Consider the following 15747-nt stretch of genomic DNA (forward strand, 5'->3'; position numbering starts at 1 on the left):
CCCTTGTAATATCTGATGTTAGATAAGACAACCACATAGTGTAACCTAACGTCAAACAATAAAGCACTAGATAACAGTTATCAATCAAATAACTATAGTTAATAAACTCAGTAAAACAAAAACTTTTGATTTGCGAGGAATGTGTAAATACGCCCAACAAACCACCCTCCTTCTCGAGTATGCACCATACGTTTTCCCGCGCTGAAGTGCTCACGACTATGTACCATATCTCTCAATCTTCTCGGTAAGAAAGCAGTGGATGTTGCCAATCCCTTACAATAATAAAATAAATTACTACCCAACTCCCGCGTGCTAGGTGTAAAGAACGCCCTAGACTAATACTTACAAAATATTCGCATAACATAGCTTATAAAAGAATACCATCCATTATTAAAGTCTCAGGGGGACTTATTTAAAATCATGCAAGTTGGCGCCATAAGTTTAAAATAAAACATAGGTTTTTATGCAAAGTTCAAAGAAAACCAATTAAGTTAAATAACAGAGTCCCACTGATAATTTAGGAAAAAGTCCCTTAAAACAAAACATAATTTAAATGGCGTTCTACGTTGATCGTTTTATCGTCCATAGGATTGCCCCACGCCATACACCCCATGATGAAGAACTCCTCACGTCACCACGCGTGCCATAGAGAAATCCTATTTGCTACCTGGAAGGAAAGTAAGGGGGTGAGCTAAAAGCCCAGTAAGGAAGTACAAGCAAATAAGCAAGTAAGAAAACAACAAACAACCAAACACTAACGTTCATCTAAAACATCATGGTCTATCATAACATAATCATAACATTTCATCATATCATAACATAAATGTGACATATCAACATATTATAACATAAATGTGACATATCATCATATCATAACATAAGAGTGACATATCAACATATCATAACATAAATGTGACATATCATCATATCATAACATAAAAGTGACATATCATCATATCACAAACATAAGAGTGACATATCATCATATCACAAACATACAGCATACATGATGAGCATGGAACACTAGTTGTCCATGTCACCCTATGAGGTAAACAGGAGATCACAGGTCCTTGAATAACCTCGGCGCGTCCGCCCTAGGAGTCACGTCTCAATGTCCTTAGTAACTCGTACGATGTATCTGACATCGAAATCTGTTTGATGTATCTAACATCACATTCTGTTTGATGTATCTAACATCACATTCTGTTTGATGTATCTAACATCCATACACATATCACATTCAACAGATCATCACATTAAGGCATTCATAATTTCATAACAGTTCATTCATACAACAGTCTTACCATTCATAGCATAAAATCATAAAATCTATCTAACTTCCTTACCTCAGGTCCAAGCTAAGAATTTCACAATCTTTTCAACGAGCCTATATCATAATCAAAATAACGTTTCTTAGGTTCATAAAATTACTATTTTTCCCTTCCATACAACTCATGTGTGCATGGGCCATGCACTCATGAATACAGTTACACTAAAACATGCAATTATCGCCAAAAGAATAATGTCCGTTCTACCCATTTTACTAACATGATTGCTTTATAAAAATTACATAGTTGAATAATAATCATGATTTTGGACGTAAAAGTTGATTTGCATGTAACATGCATACGTGGGAACGTTGCGTAATAAAGACGTTTTCAAAAGCGATAATTCTACATTTCTTTTATTATTTTAAAATCAATAGACATATTATATGCTTTATTTTCTTAAAATTTCTAAGTTGATTAAATTTCTCAAAAACTTTATTTTATTTTATAAATTTATTTTATTTTAGCTCAAAATAAAATATGTGACATTTTCATTAAATAAATATTAATTTATCAAGAATTACCCAACAAGCTTGGATTTAATTAAAATACCTATTTTAACATGTTTCTTTAGAAAAATATATTTTATTATTGTGTTACAAAAATGATGTGAACAATATATTTTAAGTGTGGAAAAATACATTTTGATTTAATTTATTTAAGACTTAGTTTTTAAGTAGTAAAAACTCATATGTGACAATTTAATAACAATTGTTAACCTTTTTAAAACAAACTTTCAGCCACTATTTATTTTATTCAAAAATCACAAATAAATAGAGTTTAAATATTTTCTCAATCAAAAATAAAGAAAAATCATTATTTATCAAAATATGCATTCATACCATTAAAATATCATTTTTCAATATTACCATAACTTAGGAAAAATAATTTATTCCAAAAATTAATCAAATTCATTTTTAGTGAAACTTACTTCACATTTTATTACAAAATTCCAGCAACCATTTTTTTATCATTAAAATCACCATATTCAATTTTATAAACTCATTTTTTCTCAAAATTCAATAAAAATTCTGTAGGAAGTTAATTGAGTAAAATATCATAACATGAGACTTAAAATCCTCTTTTAATTTCATAAGAATTAACATATTCATCAAGAACATTATTTATGCATGCAACTCATCTTTTTATCAACTTTTACCCAATTATTTGAAAAAAAAACAGCAAGCTTAATTCTTTGTAAAACTCAACTTTTGTCTCAAAAATTACATAAAATCATTCATGCCTATAATCTCATTATGCTCTTATAATATGCATGATTCTACTAACATAATCACATGAATCCTTTTAAAATCATTTGTTGCAATTCCATGAAAGCCAACAAAACTTTTTCAATAAAAATAGCATATAGTAAATTTATACCATATTCACATATGCCTTATTTTAACCTAGCATATTTCTATCATTATTTTCATGCATCTCATAATTTAATCATTCAAAATATAACATGCATCTAACAAAATTTCATGATCAAAATATCAAGATTACCACTTGTTCTCTTACCCATATATCAAAGGTCCTAAAACATGGATCAAATATTTTGTAAATCACACAACATATCAAGAACACCCTTGGGTGTACCTAGGCCGAAATCACCTTACAAGTGTTCATAGATTATAACAATTTTTTTATGCATAGCAAAATCAACATCACAACCCTTAAACACAAATCATGCCCTCACAAAAATCCAAATCCTATACATCAATCCTACCCAAAATCAACCATTAGCACCATTAGCAAAACCTCATGTACAACCCACCAAAAACAATATAAGGCTAAGGAAAAGACCATTACCTCTCTTGATTGTAGAATCAAGAACACAAAAGATCAATACCACAAACTCCACACCCTTGTTCAAGCCTAGGGTTTTTATGGGAAAGCCACCATGAAGAGAAGGAAAGACCCAAACACACACAAGAAAAATAACACAATCAAAATCATATTATCAAATAAAAAGATTATGTAAAAGAGAAAACAAGAAGACATACTCTAGGGGGGGTTCCTCTTCACTTTCTTCTTCCTTCTTCCTTTCTTTCTTTCTTCCTCTCTCTCTCTCTCTCTCTCTCTCTCTCTACACGCCACTCTCTCTCTCTAGGTCACGGCAGCCACACACACACACAAGAGCAATGGCTCTTCTCTCCTTTCTTAGCCCCTTTATCACAAATCCTCTCATAAAGTCTCCCCAAACAATATTAAGGTAAGTTTCCATTTCTCTTTTATTTTCCTTGATTTTTCTTTATTTCAAAAAGATACAAAGGGATAAGATATGATCATGCCTATCCCCAAATGATCATGGTCTTCAAGTCTTGATTTTTTTTACCATTTTAAGGAAATATTCCATTCCCACTAGGTCACACGCCCACTCCTCATTTCCCTTTTCTTTTCTTCTTTTTTTTTTATAAATAAATTATTCAATTAAATCTAAAATAAGGAAACCTAAAATGTGTAGAAAATCTACACATGTGCACCATGCTACCATGCACTAGCACACACTAAATTACTAGGGTGCATTACTATCTATCATGCACCTTAGTGCATTCCACCATAGCTCACATAAATACCTCATTTGTCACACTTAAATAAAATGTAACACTAATAGTAAGATAACATGTTACACAATTAATCACTTATTAAATTAATTAACCAAAACATTTCTAACAATTAAATAAAATAACAAACAATCAAATAAAAAAAATAAACAATTAAATAAAATAACAACACTTAAATAAAACAATTCATCACACTTAACATTTAAATCAAATAAAGCACAAAATTTAAATAATAAAAAAAAATAAAAAAATTGGTGCACTACACTAGGTATATGAGACACTTTATCATAGGTTTTAACACGTTTTTTCACAATACCAGGCATTATACAATGTGGTGCCTGTGATGGTAAATGGTCTTTATTAAACCTAGCCAACTCAAAATGATTCACAATCTTACCCACAGTACCAGTACTAGGAAAAGTTTGAGATCTTGCTATACTACTTAACGAATTACCAGATGGTTGATTTTTATGTCTCATATTCATTTCAAATGTAAGGTGGGATAATGTCTGTTCCATCGTTCTTGGAGTTCATTATTATATGCTCCAAGAAATATCTCCCAGACCCCACCTATTGTTGCTCACATAACTAGAGTTGGGTCATTTCCAATAGTTCATATAAGAGTTACCTCCAATAAGACTACACTCACAGTCGGAGCAAACCAGGGCCTTACCGGAATTTTCGGGAGAACCCGAAGCATGTTTTATCCCCAAAGAGTCTAGAATGTGTGTAGGTTGTGAATCCCAACTTCTAAGCCTTTGATGTTGTACAACCAACCATGTACAGAGTATAACAAGTGTTAAAATTATAGAAATAATAAAGATGAAAATGACTATTCATTATCTATTTAATCTTATCTAATATGATTATATTTTATTTCCAAAATACTAGTTTTGCTTAGCATTCTAGTTGTATGTGAGTTAGGTTTGAATTCCAAGTTCACATGCAAGCTACTTGAATTCCAAATTTGAGTTTAGACTTCCTTTTGATCCGATCAAACAAGTCTCTAAGTGAATTTACATTGAATGTTGCATAAAAAATTTCTAGAAATTTTATTTGCATTTGATCAAAGTATAAACATATTTAAAATAGATGTCAATCAATATTTACTTACTATTTATTATTTCTTTTAGCTTTGAGCATTAAAGTGTTCAACATACATCTCTATGTATTAGCTAAACGATTATGTGATTTTTGAGCCTTTATTAGAGAAATGTCTTTTGGTTAATTTTAATTAATAGACTATAAAAACAGGGAGATAACCATTGAATGGTTGCAATAAAAGACTATCTTTTATTTGTTTTATGTGTCTAATTAATTGCAAGTCAATATAAAAAATAATTCACATATATGTTTCACTTAATTGTGGTTGGAATAAAATGTCTTATTAAATTTATGAATTGCACAATAATAAATAATTCATAATTATCATTTATACTCATTGATGAAATACGAGGATTAATTGGTTCTTTCTTATTTAATGTTCTTGACCAGGATTAAGAGGATTAACCATTGTTGCTGGAAATAAATAAATAAAATATAATGAATTAAAGCATATAATAAATATCAGATTTTATTTTGAAAAGTAAATATGATGCATGAATGCAACATATAAAAACACATAAAAAATATATACTAATCCACGATAAATTATTTTTAAAAGTTAATGGATTGCCTTAGGGTAGGTCGGATTAACCCCTAATTAATTTTGAAACAAATCTCAATTTCATAAGTGAAAACTTAAAAACGCATTTTTCTCATTTGACTTATGAACTACCGCTAGTTTGGTCAAGATGCACTAGTCGTGCTCGAAAGCCTAGATACACCTTTGGAGTGTAAGCCATTATTTTCAATCAATGACTTAACTCAAGAGTGTGCCTTAGGTTCAGTCAAACTTGAAATACATCACAAATTATATTCTCATAAGAAAAATCAACCTTGAGATAAAATAAACATATTCGGAAGCCTTTCCTTAGGGAGGCCACAAACGGAGGCGACACGAGGCCCTTCCTATGCCTCTCGGTGTTCAACCAATAATGGAGACCATGGGACTTATTGTCATAACTCCCTCTCCCACACACTATTTTGGAAAAGTGTGTTTTTCACAAAATCAATATTTTTTAATTTAGTTGTAAAAATAAATTTAATTATTTTTACGAAATGATATTCTATTAATTGCTAATCTAATTAAGAAAAACAAAAAATCAAAATTGTGTCCTTAATTATAATTCTAATTTTGCTTTAACTAAGAGAATATGATTTTTATTTTAATAAAACATTTTCATCAAAACAACAAATTAAAAAACTTTAATTTTGATTTACCATCTTAACTAATTAAGACTAAATTTATTATTATATGAATTATCACATGTAAACATATAACAAAAATATAGGACGTTCCTAATATTTTGATTTACCATCTTAACTAATTAAGACTAAATTTATTATTATATGAGTTATCACATATAAACATATAAAAAAATATAGGACGTTCCTCATAGCATGTTTCTACACGAATGTAATGCATGCTAGTTGCATACTATGTGGGTATATGAATGGCATGTTATAATGCATGACAAAATATTAAACATTTTAATCACATTCAAACATTTATAATAAATAAATAAAATAAAAGTGGGTATGGTAACTGTTGGGAAAACTTATACAGGATCTTTATTTATTTTCATGTAGATCTAATATTAAATAAGTTAATATGAGACAACCTAGAACATGCTTCTAAAAATGAATTCAAAGAGAAATAATGATAAGAATACTTACATTATATCCAATGGAATAATAGTCCTTCCTTTAGCTTCTCTAACCCTTGTATCCTTTCTGTCGCAGAGTATTACCAAGAAACTAAATCGTTCTTCAATTTTCTTCACAACCTTCCAAAGTATCCTTAGAATCACCTAGACTACAGCGGGTAATTCTCAATAGATGAGATAGATATAGAGAGAAGAAGAATAGAAGAGAAAAAATGAGGCTTAGAAAGGACTTATGCAGTAGAGAGAATCTGAAACCTGATAGATCTTCTGATCTTCTCAGAAACTTATGTTTCAGAAATTTTATTTCATCTCTTACTTAGCACTCCTTTTATAGACTCAATTAGGCCATTTAATTTAATTAAAAAATCAATAAAATAATAGATAATATAAGCCCTAGGTCGAAATTATCATGGGCTGTAAGCCTGTGAAATTTCTCATTTGATTATAAGCCCATTGGACTTAAAATTAAGGCATGTATTATTTTCTATTGATATAATTAATTAAATAATTATTTAAATTATTTATCAAATTAATTATTTATAATTTGAACCTTGATTTAAACTTATTTATTAATTTAGATACCAATTTATCTTAATTAATAAATTTGGCATAATTTCTCTTTTCTTCTCTAAATTGTATAACTCTATAAAACTATTCAAAATTGACCTGGTCAACTTTGATAATTAAATAAATTAATTGAGACTATCTAGATGATTTTATCCAAGGTACAGTGGGGACCATGGGCCTATGAAATCAAGCTCCAATAAGTTATCATAAATCTAACAAATAAATTTACTAACTTATTAATTCCTCGTGACTCCACTAAAGACTCGGAATTGCACTCTTGAATTCATAGAACGCTCTATAAGCAATATAGACACTTTATTAATTATCCATTGTTACAAACACAATTGTCACTTAATCCTCTATAGACGGTCTACAATGAGATGGGACTAAAATATCGTTTACCCCTCATTGTATTTTATCCTTAAAACACTTAGTTCATTGTAAGAGATATTTCAGTAAACGAATATTAATTACTGAAATGAGATCTCTATCATTTAGCACCTTAAAACAAACTAAAAGAAAACCATCGTTTCACTTCTTCCTCAGAAGCTATAGATGTTCATATCTATGATTAACAATCCCACTCAATTATACTACCGAGTTCCTAAGATGTAAGTATGGGCTAGTCCATAGGGTAAGCTGGTAACGAATAAGTCAAAGAACTCAAATAATACAATAAGTTCAAATACTAACCACTCAAAATTGAGATTGAATTGACTTATGGTCAACTATATGATATGACTAGAATAGATAATAACGGTATGTTTACTTATCCTATCTACTGTCAATATCATTCTAGTCCGATGTAACAAATACATCCGATCTTATCTACTTTGCTAATATTCTGGAAAGAACATCACACTGTGATGTGTAAGTAGATCATATCTTAGATAGGCAAGTTAGTGCAAATCCTCTGCATTGACTAATCTTAGGACTAACTTATATTTGAACATATAATCATATTTATAATCAACTGTGATTACATCACTATAAATATGATTAACTATAAGCTCGGGATTTAATAGAAGTTTATATTAAACAAATAATCATGAAAATAAAACATGTGAGCAAAGTGATTGACCAAGTCAAAAAATGATTTCTATTCTTTTATTGATAATAAATGAGATTACAAAGAAATTGGGTTTTAATTAAGGCATAAAACCCCAACAAACTCCCACTTGAACTAATTGAAACTAATGCTTTAATTATACTAATCCCATTTCTTTGATATGCTTATCAAATGTAGCTTCTGGTAATGTCTTTGTAAACGGATCTGCAAGATTGTCTTCAGATGCAATCTTCATAACCTTCACATCTCCCCTGCCCATATATTCTCGAATAATGTGATACTTCCTTTCTATATGCTTACTCCTCTTATGACTTCAAGGTTCTTTCGAGTTGGCTATCGCTCTTGTATTGTCACAAAACAACACAAGTGGTTTATCCATTTCTGGAATAACACCAAGATCCGAATAGAACTTCTTTAGCCAGACTATTTCCTTAGCTACTTCTGACGCGGATATGTACTCAGCCTCCATGGTGGAATCTGAGATTCCAGATTGCTTTATGCTTCTCCATATCACGGCTCCACCCCCAAGAGTAAACACCATTCCAGAAGTAGACTTCCTGTCATAGACATCAGTCTGAAAATCTGAACCAGTGTAGCCTACAGGGTTCAGAACGCCTCCCTGGTAGACTAACATATAATCCCTAGTCCTCCTTAAATACTTCAGAATATGCTTAACTTCTATTAAATGTTCTAGTCCTGGGTTTGACTGATATCTGCTCACTACTCCCACTCCATAGCAGATATCTAGTCTAGTACACAACATAACATACATCAGACTTCCAACTGCAGATGCATAAGGAACTTTTCTCAATGCATCTTCCTCTTCAGGAGTCTTGGGAGATTGCTTCTTTGAAAGATGAATTCCATGGAGGGACGGTAGACACCCTTTCTTGGAATTTTTAATAGAGAAACATTCAAGCACTTTATCCATGTAAGTTTCTTAAGGGAGAGCTAAGAGTCTGTTCTTTCTATCCCTAATGATCTGGATACCTAGAACATAACTTGCTTCACCCAAAACCTTCATTTGGAATTAAGTGCTCAACTGATTCTTCACTTCTGACAATTTCTTAACATTGTTTCCAATGAGTAAGATATCATCTACATAAAGAACCAGGAATACCACTATTTGATTTTCCTTCAGTTGGTAAACACAAGGCTCATCAATATTTTGGTCAAAGCCATAGGTTTTGATTATTTCATCAAACCTAAGATTCCAAGAACGAGAAGCTTGCTTAAGTCCATAAATGGACCTATTCAACTTGAAAACTTTTCCTTCTTGTCCAGCTACTTTAAATCCTTCTAGCTGGTCTATATAAATGACTTCATCAAGCTTTCCATTAAGAAAAGTTGTCTTGACGTCCATTTTCCAGATCTCATAGTTGAGAGCGGCTGCTATGGATAGGAGGATGCGAATGGACTTGAGCATGGCTACCGAACTAAAAGTTTCCTCATAGTCCATGCCTTCTCTTTGGGTATAACCCTTTGCCACTAATCAAGCTTTATAAGTCTCGATATTTTCATCAACACCTTGTTTTTTCTTGTATATCCACTTGCACCCAATGGCCCTAAAGTCACTAGGTGCTTCCAAAAGAACCCAGATGGAATTTGAGTACATGGACTCCATTTCTTGTTTCATAGCTTCAAGCTATAGTTCCTTTTCAGGGCTAGGCATTGCCTGTTTGAAAGACAATGGATCATCATCACTAATGTCACCAACAACTATATTGGTTTCGCCATCCAAACCATAGCGAACTGGGTTCCTAGAAACCCTCCCACTATGACGAGTCTCTGTGACTGTTTGCTCAGGAACAGTGGTACTTTCTTCATTTAAATCGACTTGTGTCGGTTGGACATGAAGATTGGAAATTTCACCATCAACTTGCATTGATGATGATGGAACATTCGTTGGATTCAATTCTTTAACCATCTCCTCTAAAACTAATTTGCTGCGTGGTTTGAAGTTTTGGACATAGTCAATTTTCAGAAAAGTAGCATTCGTAGAAGTAAACACTTTCTTTTCTGAATGACTATAGAAAATTCCACCCAAGTACCTTTAGGATAGCCAACAAAAATGCAAACTTTAGTTCGCGATTCTAGCTTTCCTTCCTTTTTCCTCGGGACGTGGGCAGGACACCCCCAAATTCTATAATAGCGTAAACTAGGTTCACGACCATTCCAACGTTCTAAAGGTGTTTTGGGGATTGATTTAGATAGCACGGCGTTGAGAATGTCATTCGCGGTTTCAATTGCATGTCTCTAGAATGAAGTTGGTAGAGTTGAGTAACTAAGCATGCATCTAACCATTTCCAATAAAGTTATGTTTCGGCATTCCGCTACACCATTTTGTTGTGGAGTACCTGGGGCAGTAAGTTGTGATAAAATCCCAAGTTCAGTTAAATGATCTTGGAACTGCATATCCAAATATTCTCCACCCCTATCAGATCACAAGATCTTTAACGTTTTACCTAATTGGTTCTGAGCCATCGCTAGGAATTCCTAATTCCTGAAACTTTGAAAATGTTTCTTATTTCCTATGCATTAAGTAAAGACATGAGTATCTAGAGTAATCATCAATGAAAGTGACGAAATACTCAAAACCACCCCTGGCTTGTACATTTAAAGGTCCACAAGCATCTGAATGCACAAGTCCAAGTGGTTCTTTGGCCCTATCACCCTTTGCAGAAAATGGACGCTTGGTCAGTTTGTCTTCTAGACAAGATTCAGAGACAGGTAATTCACCTAAGGTGAGTTCCCTCAAAGGCCCGTCCTTTGTAAGTCTTTGAATCCTATCATAGCCAATGTGACCTAGTCTCAAGTGCCATAAATACGTCATATTATCGTTATCGGTCTTTCGACGTTTATTGGTCCTTGATTTAGCTACTTTGAATAAATCATTGTTAAGAGTGAGGGGTTCGTTAGGTCGTAGAATATAAATCCCTTTTTCCAAACATGCAATACACAATTGTGATCCATTGAAAGAAATAGATATATTAAAACTTGTGAAAGTCATTACAAATTGTTCTAATTACAACATGGAAACTGAAATTAAACTTCTACTAAAATTCGGAATAAAAAATACATCATTTAAAATTAAGTATTTATTTTCAAACTTCAGACGAGCTATTCCTCTAGCTTGGACCACAACGAACTCTCCGTTACCAACTCTAAGCTTTAAGCATCCTTCATCCACTTCCTCCCACGATTTAAGAAGCTATAAAGAATTACAAACATGGTTGGTAGATCCAGAATCAATAGTCCAAACAGATTTATCATTCTCTAAAACACATGTTTATAAGATAAATGTACTATAATCATTACCTTTGTTTTTCACTACTAGAAACTTAGGACAATCTCGTTTCCAATGCCCCTTCTCTTTGCAGTGAAAGCACTTATCTTTACCTTTCTTGTTTTTCTTGTTCTTCCCCTTAGGCATCTGTGCATTTGGTTGTGCACTCGTCTTTGCAGCCTTTCCAGGCTTGGGGTTGTTATTTTGTCCACCTTTCCTCTTATGTCCAGCTTTCAAAGACGATGCTTGGTTAGCTTCTGCCTTAGCTGGATCAGCAGCAACAACAGTAGTCTTATTTTCTCCTCCCTTACTAGGTCGACCCATGACAGACTTGAAAGTCTGATTTTTGTTCATGAGCTGTGTCAGACCATAGTTGTGTTGATCACAAACGTGCGGACACAGTGCCATCTGAGCATTGACAATACCATCATGAACATGAAGAGATGGTGCTTGTTCTTGGGATTCCTCAGTCATGACGAACTAGGAGTTGTCACCAATCAACACAATGTTGATGGTCTACTTTCATTTCAGGAAGTTTTCTCTAGTGAGTTTCTCCATCAAAAGTTGAGAAAGGATGGGAGTAGACACATCCATACTTAAAAACTACTTATTATCAATCAAATAGAAATCAATCACTATTGCTCAATAAAACTTCTATTCACTCTAATTTCAAGAAATAGCATGTGGATGCCAAAAATCCACCAAAGAAAAAAAAGCTCTAGTCCCTGGTTGGAACACAGGGATAAAGGTCACTTAGTCATCCTATTGGGCTCGAGCTTGTAGGCCTTTTGAATACATGAGATTGTCTCAAGAGATACAACATGTTATGAGCCATGAGGTTTGGCCCTGCTAAGCTGAGGGGCTAAAATAAATATTGCAAGAGGGTAGGTGCACAAGGCCCTCACATAGTTAGGTCCGGTTTGCCCGCGCTAGGTTGACATTCTCATGGGTCAAGATACACTCACATGCGTAAGTGTTGCCAAAGACACCCGAGGCATACACCTATCTACATGCAAAGGGAACCAAGTACCCAGGCACCTTGCGAGCCTATCACCCATATCTCGCGAAGAGGCACTTAGGGTGCTGCGGGTGTATCGCGCCAATGACCCACGAGCCCACCTTGCATCTCGCGAGCCTCGCGAAGAATAGTCTCGCATTCGGAGGCATGCCGCGCACCAAGGGTGTCGCACACCTCACCTCGCCCGCACGCGTCTCGCAAGACATGGCCTCGCTTAGGCACCTCGTGCACCCGAGTCCATGCCGCAGGAAGGGTCTCGCACAGCGTGGCGGACTTTGACTTGTGCCTCAGACCCCCAGCTCCCCCAGGCGGTGTCTCGCACCTTGCACCCTCGTATAGCCTCGCATAGAAAGGCCAAGCGTCTCGCGTCTCGCACCTCGTACACCTGAGGGTCTCGCACCACGCTGAACCTTGCACCCTCGTACAGCCTCGCATAGTGAGGCCAAGCATCTCGCGCCTCGGACACCCCTTAGGGTCTCGCACCACGCGAAGTCTCACACCACGCTAAGCCTCGAACCCTCGTATAGCCTTACATAGCAAGGCCAAGCGTCTCGCACCTCGCACACTCGAGGGTCTCGCACCGCGCTGAACCTCGCACCCTCGTACAGCCTCGCATAGCGAGGCCAAGCGTCTCGTGCCTCGCACACCCGAGGGTCTCGCACCACGCGGAGTCTTGCACCATGCTGAGCCTTGCACCCTTGTATAGCCTCGCATAGCGAGGCCAAACGTCTCGCGCCTCGCACACCCGAGGGTCTCGCACCACGTGGAGTATCACACCACGCTGAGCCTCGCACCCTTGTACAGCCTCGCATAGCGAGGCCAAGCGTCTCGCGCCTCGCACACCCGAGGGTCTCGCACCACGCGGAGTCTCACACAATGCTGAGCCTCGCACCCTCGTACAACCTTGCATAGCGAGGCCAAGTGTCTCGCGCCTCACACACCCGAGGGTCTCACACCTCGCGGAGTCTCGCACCAAGGGCCTCGTAAATGAAGGTTGCAAAGCGATGGTCTCGCAAGGAGAGATCATAATCTCATACGTAGGCACCACGCCTCACCGCACAAGTAGCTGACCTCGTTGAAGAGGTCTTCCCCCTCTTCCTAAGATAAGTTCCACCAACGGGGCACTGCTGTCCCTGTGAGTCTCACAAGACGTAGAGTCAAGGGCCTCTTGAACATGCATTCGAGGAAGGTCAGGAAGGGCCTCACAACTATCCGACATGAGGTCAGAAGAGATATGGAATGAACCTGCAGACCAAGAAGAGTTAGAGTATGGATACGGTGTCCATGCCAGACAGGTAGTGGAGGTGTAATGTGGTACCAATTCAGGAGTACTTTTGCAGGCCCCTAACACGTACTAGAGCTTACCATCACTCCTTCATCACCACTACGATCTGTGCCACAACCCTGACAATGTACCTATGTACAATCTTGCCCCGTGGGACCACTATGTATCAGGAGCCATTAGAGCTCCAATATGAATAGACTTTCACCCCTCCAACAAAGGGGTTGGAGAATTCATTGTACACTCAAACTATTCAGCAATATACAAAGGCTCACTCCATTGTGGATCTGTGTTTATCCTTCCATAAGTTCATTCTAAGTTCTTATCAATATATCTCCATACTTACCTTTGAGTTTTGTGATCTAATTTCATTGACAAGATTTCGCCGTCAACATAGCACAACATATACTAAAAATATGTAAGATATGAGAAAAAATACCAAAATAATCATATCTCTATTTCTTTAGGTTTTTAATTAATCTATGATATCATTGTCCCGGTTGGCGAGAGTCAAAAATACCACTAGTTAAATAAAATTGTAAACTATTAGTAACAACCTACCATTCGATCAAAATAAGAAAAAAAAATCTCTTATTTTATGAGCTAGATCCACGGTTTCAATAATCAATAGATTTAGTTCTACTAGTCACCGTAGGGGTGAGTCTAGTAGAATTTGACCTATAATTGTCTGTCTTTCGAAATCTAACCTTGTCAAAATAACTAATGAACACCTTCCATAGGGGGAGGAATTAAAGCGTCTCGAGACCCATTAAGTTATTGACTTTGTTAAACCAATAATGGAGATCGAATATAATTCTTAAAATAAGCTCATTATAAAATTAAAAATAGTATTTTTTTTTATTTATTTTTAGAAAATTAATGACTATGGTTCTCCAAAAAATTGAAAAGATTAAATTTTTAAAACCAAGTCCTATAATTTCCTATTAATTCTAAAGTGTCACATTGAAACAAATTCAATTAATTTAGAATTAATTTGTTGCTAATCCATATTTAGGATTAACTAAATAATGAACCTATACAATTAAGTCCAACTCAGGTAAATGAGTCTTAACAATTGGGTTTGTATGGAGGAGGGTTGGGTTCAGTATGTCGTTCCCACTACAAAGGCCCCCATACTTCCATACAAGGTCCAAAAGACTGGAATTTAAACCTTCGTTTTATTAATTGTTATTAATTGATTAGACCCACTATAGTCATGCAAAGCAAATGAACCTTCACAAGTGGAACTACCCACAAGAGAGGAATTTAAACTTTACATTTTCTAATGGGCCCAAATAAAACCTATCATTTTATGAATATTTTATTTTGCAAAATCCATATATCTAGCAAACATATGGGTCGCTGTATGCATCTAAGCCCAATTGCAAAAATACCACATATAGTGCAAACAGGCATGTTATAATTGGATGGGCCTAATCATGTTACTATATGAGCAAGTCTATGAATTTATGCAAAAATACAACAATTTATTTCATTTGCAAAAATACCACAATTAATTTTCCTGAACTTATCAAAAAATTTGAATTAATTAAATTTTTACAAAAAATAAGTCAATTTAAATGAAATTTATCAAAAATTAACAATAGTTAATTTAAATTTCATTTATCAACAATCAACTTGGTTTAGGTTAATTTAAAAAAATATATATCAATTTAATTTAAATAGGATTTATCAACAATTAACCAAAGTTAATTTAAATCCCATTTATTAAAAAAATATTTTAATAATTGGTTGAAAAAAGATATGATATTTTTCAAAATTTAACTAATTTTAAATTTTAAAAACAATATCTTAACTGTTTTTCAAAAAATATCTTGTGTTGTTACAATAATTAGCTAATA

At 34.6% G+C, this 15747-nt stretch overlaps 1 long non-coding RNA gene across 1 annotated transcript; it reads right to left on the bottom strand.

The window, feature by feature from the left end:
• Positions 1-440: 440 nt before the first annotated feature.
• LOC133780364 (uncharacterized) lies at positions 441-3328 on the bottom strand. The gene is made up of 3 exons (XR_009869259.1): positions 3141-3328; positions 1347-1387; positions 441-667 (listed from the first exon to the last, which is right to left on the bottom strand). It is a non-coding gene; the product is annotated as an uncharacterized LOC133780364 (long non-coding RNA).
• Positions 3329-15747: the final 12419 nt, after the last annotated feature.

This window comes from Humulus lupulus, chromosome 5, assembly GCF_963169125.1.
Source record: "Humulus lupulus chromosome 5, drHumLupu1.1, whole genome shotgun sequence".
Classification (NCBI taxonomy): Eukaryota; Viridiplantae; Streptophyta; class Magnoliopsida; order Rosales; family Cannabaceae; genus Humulus; species Humulus lupulus.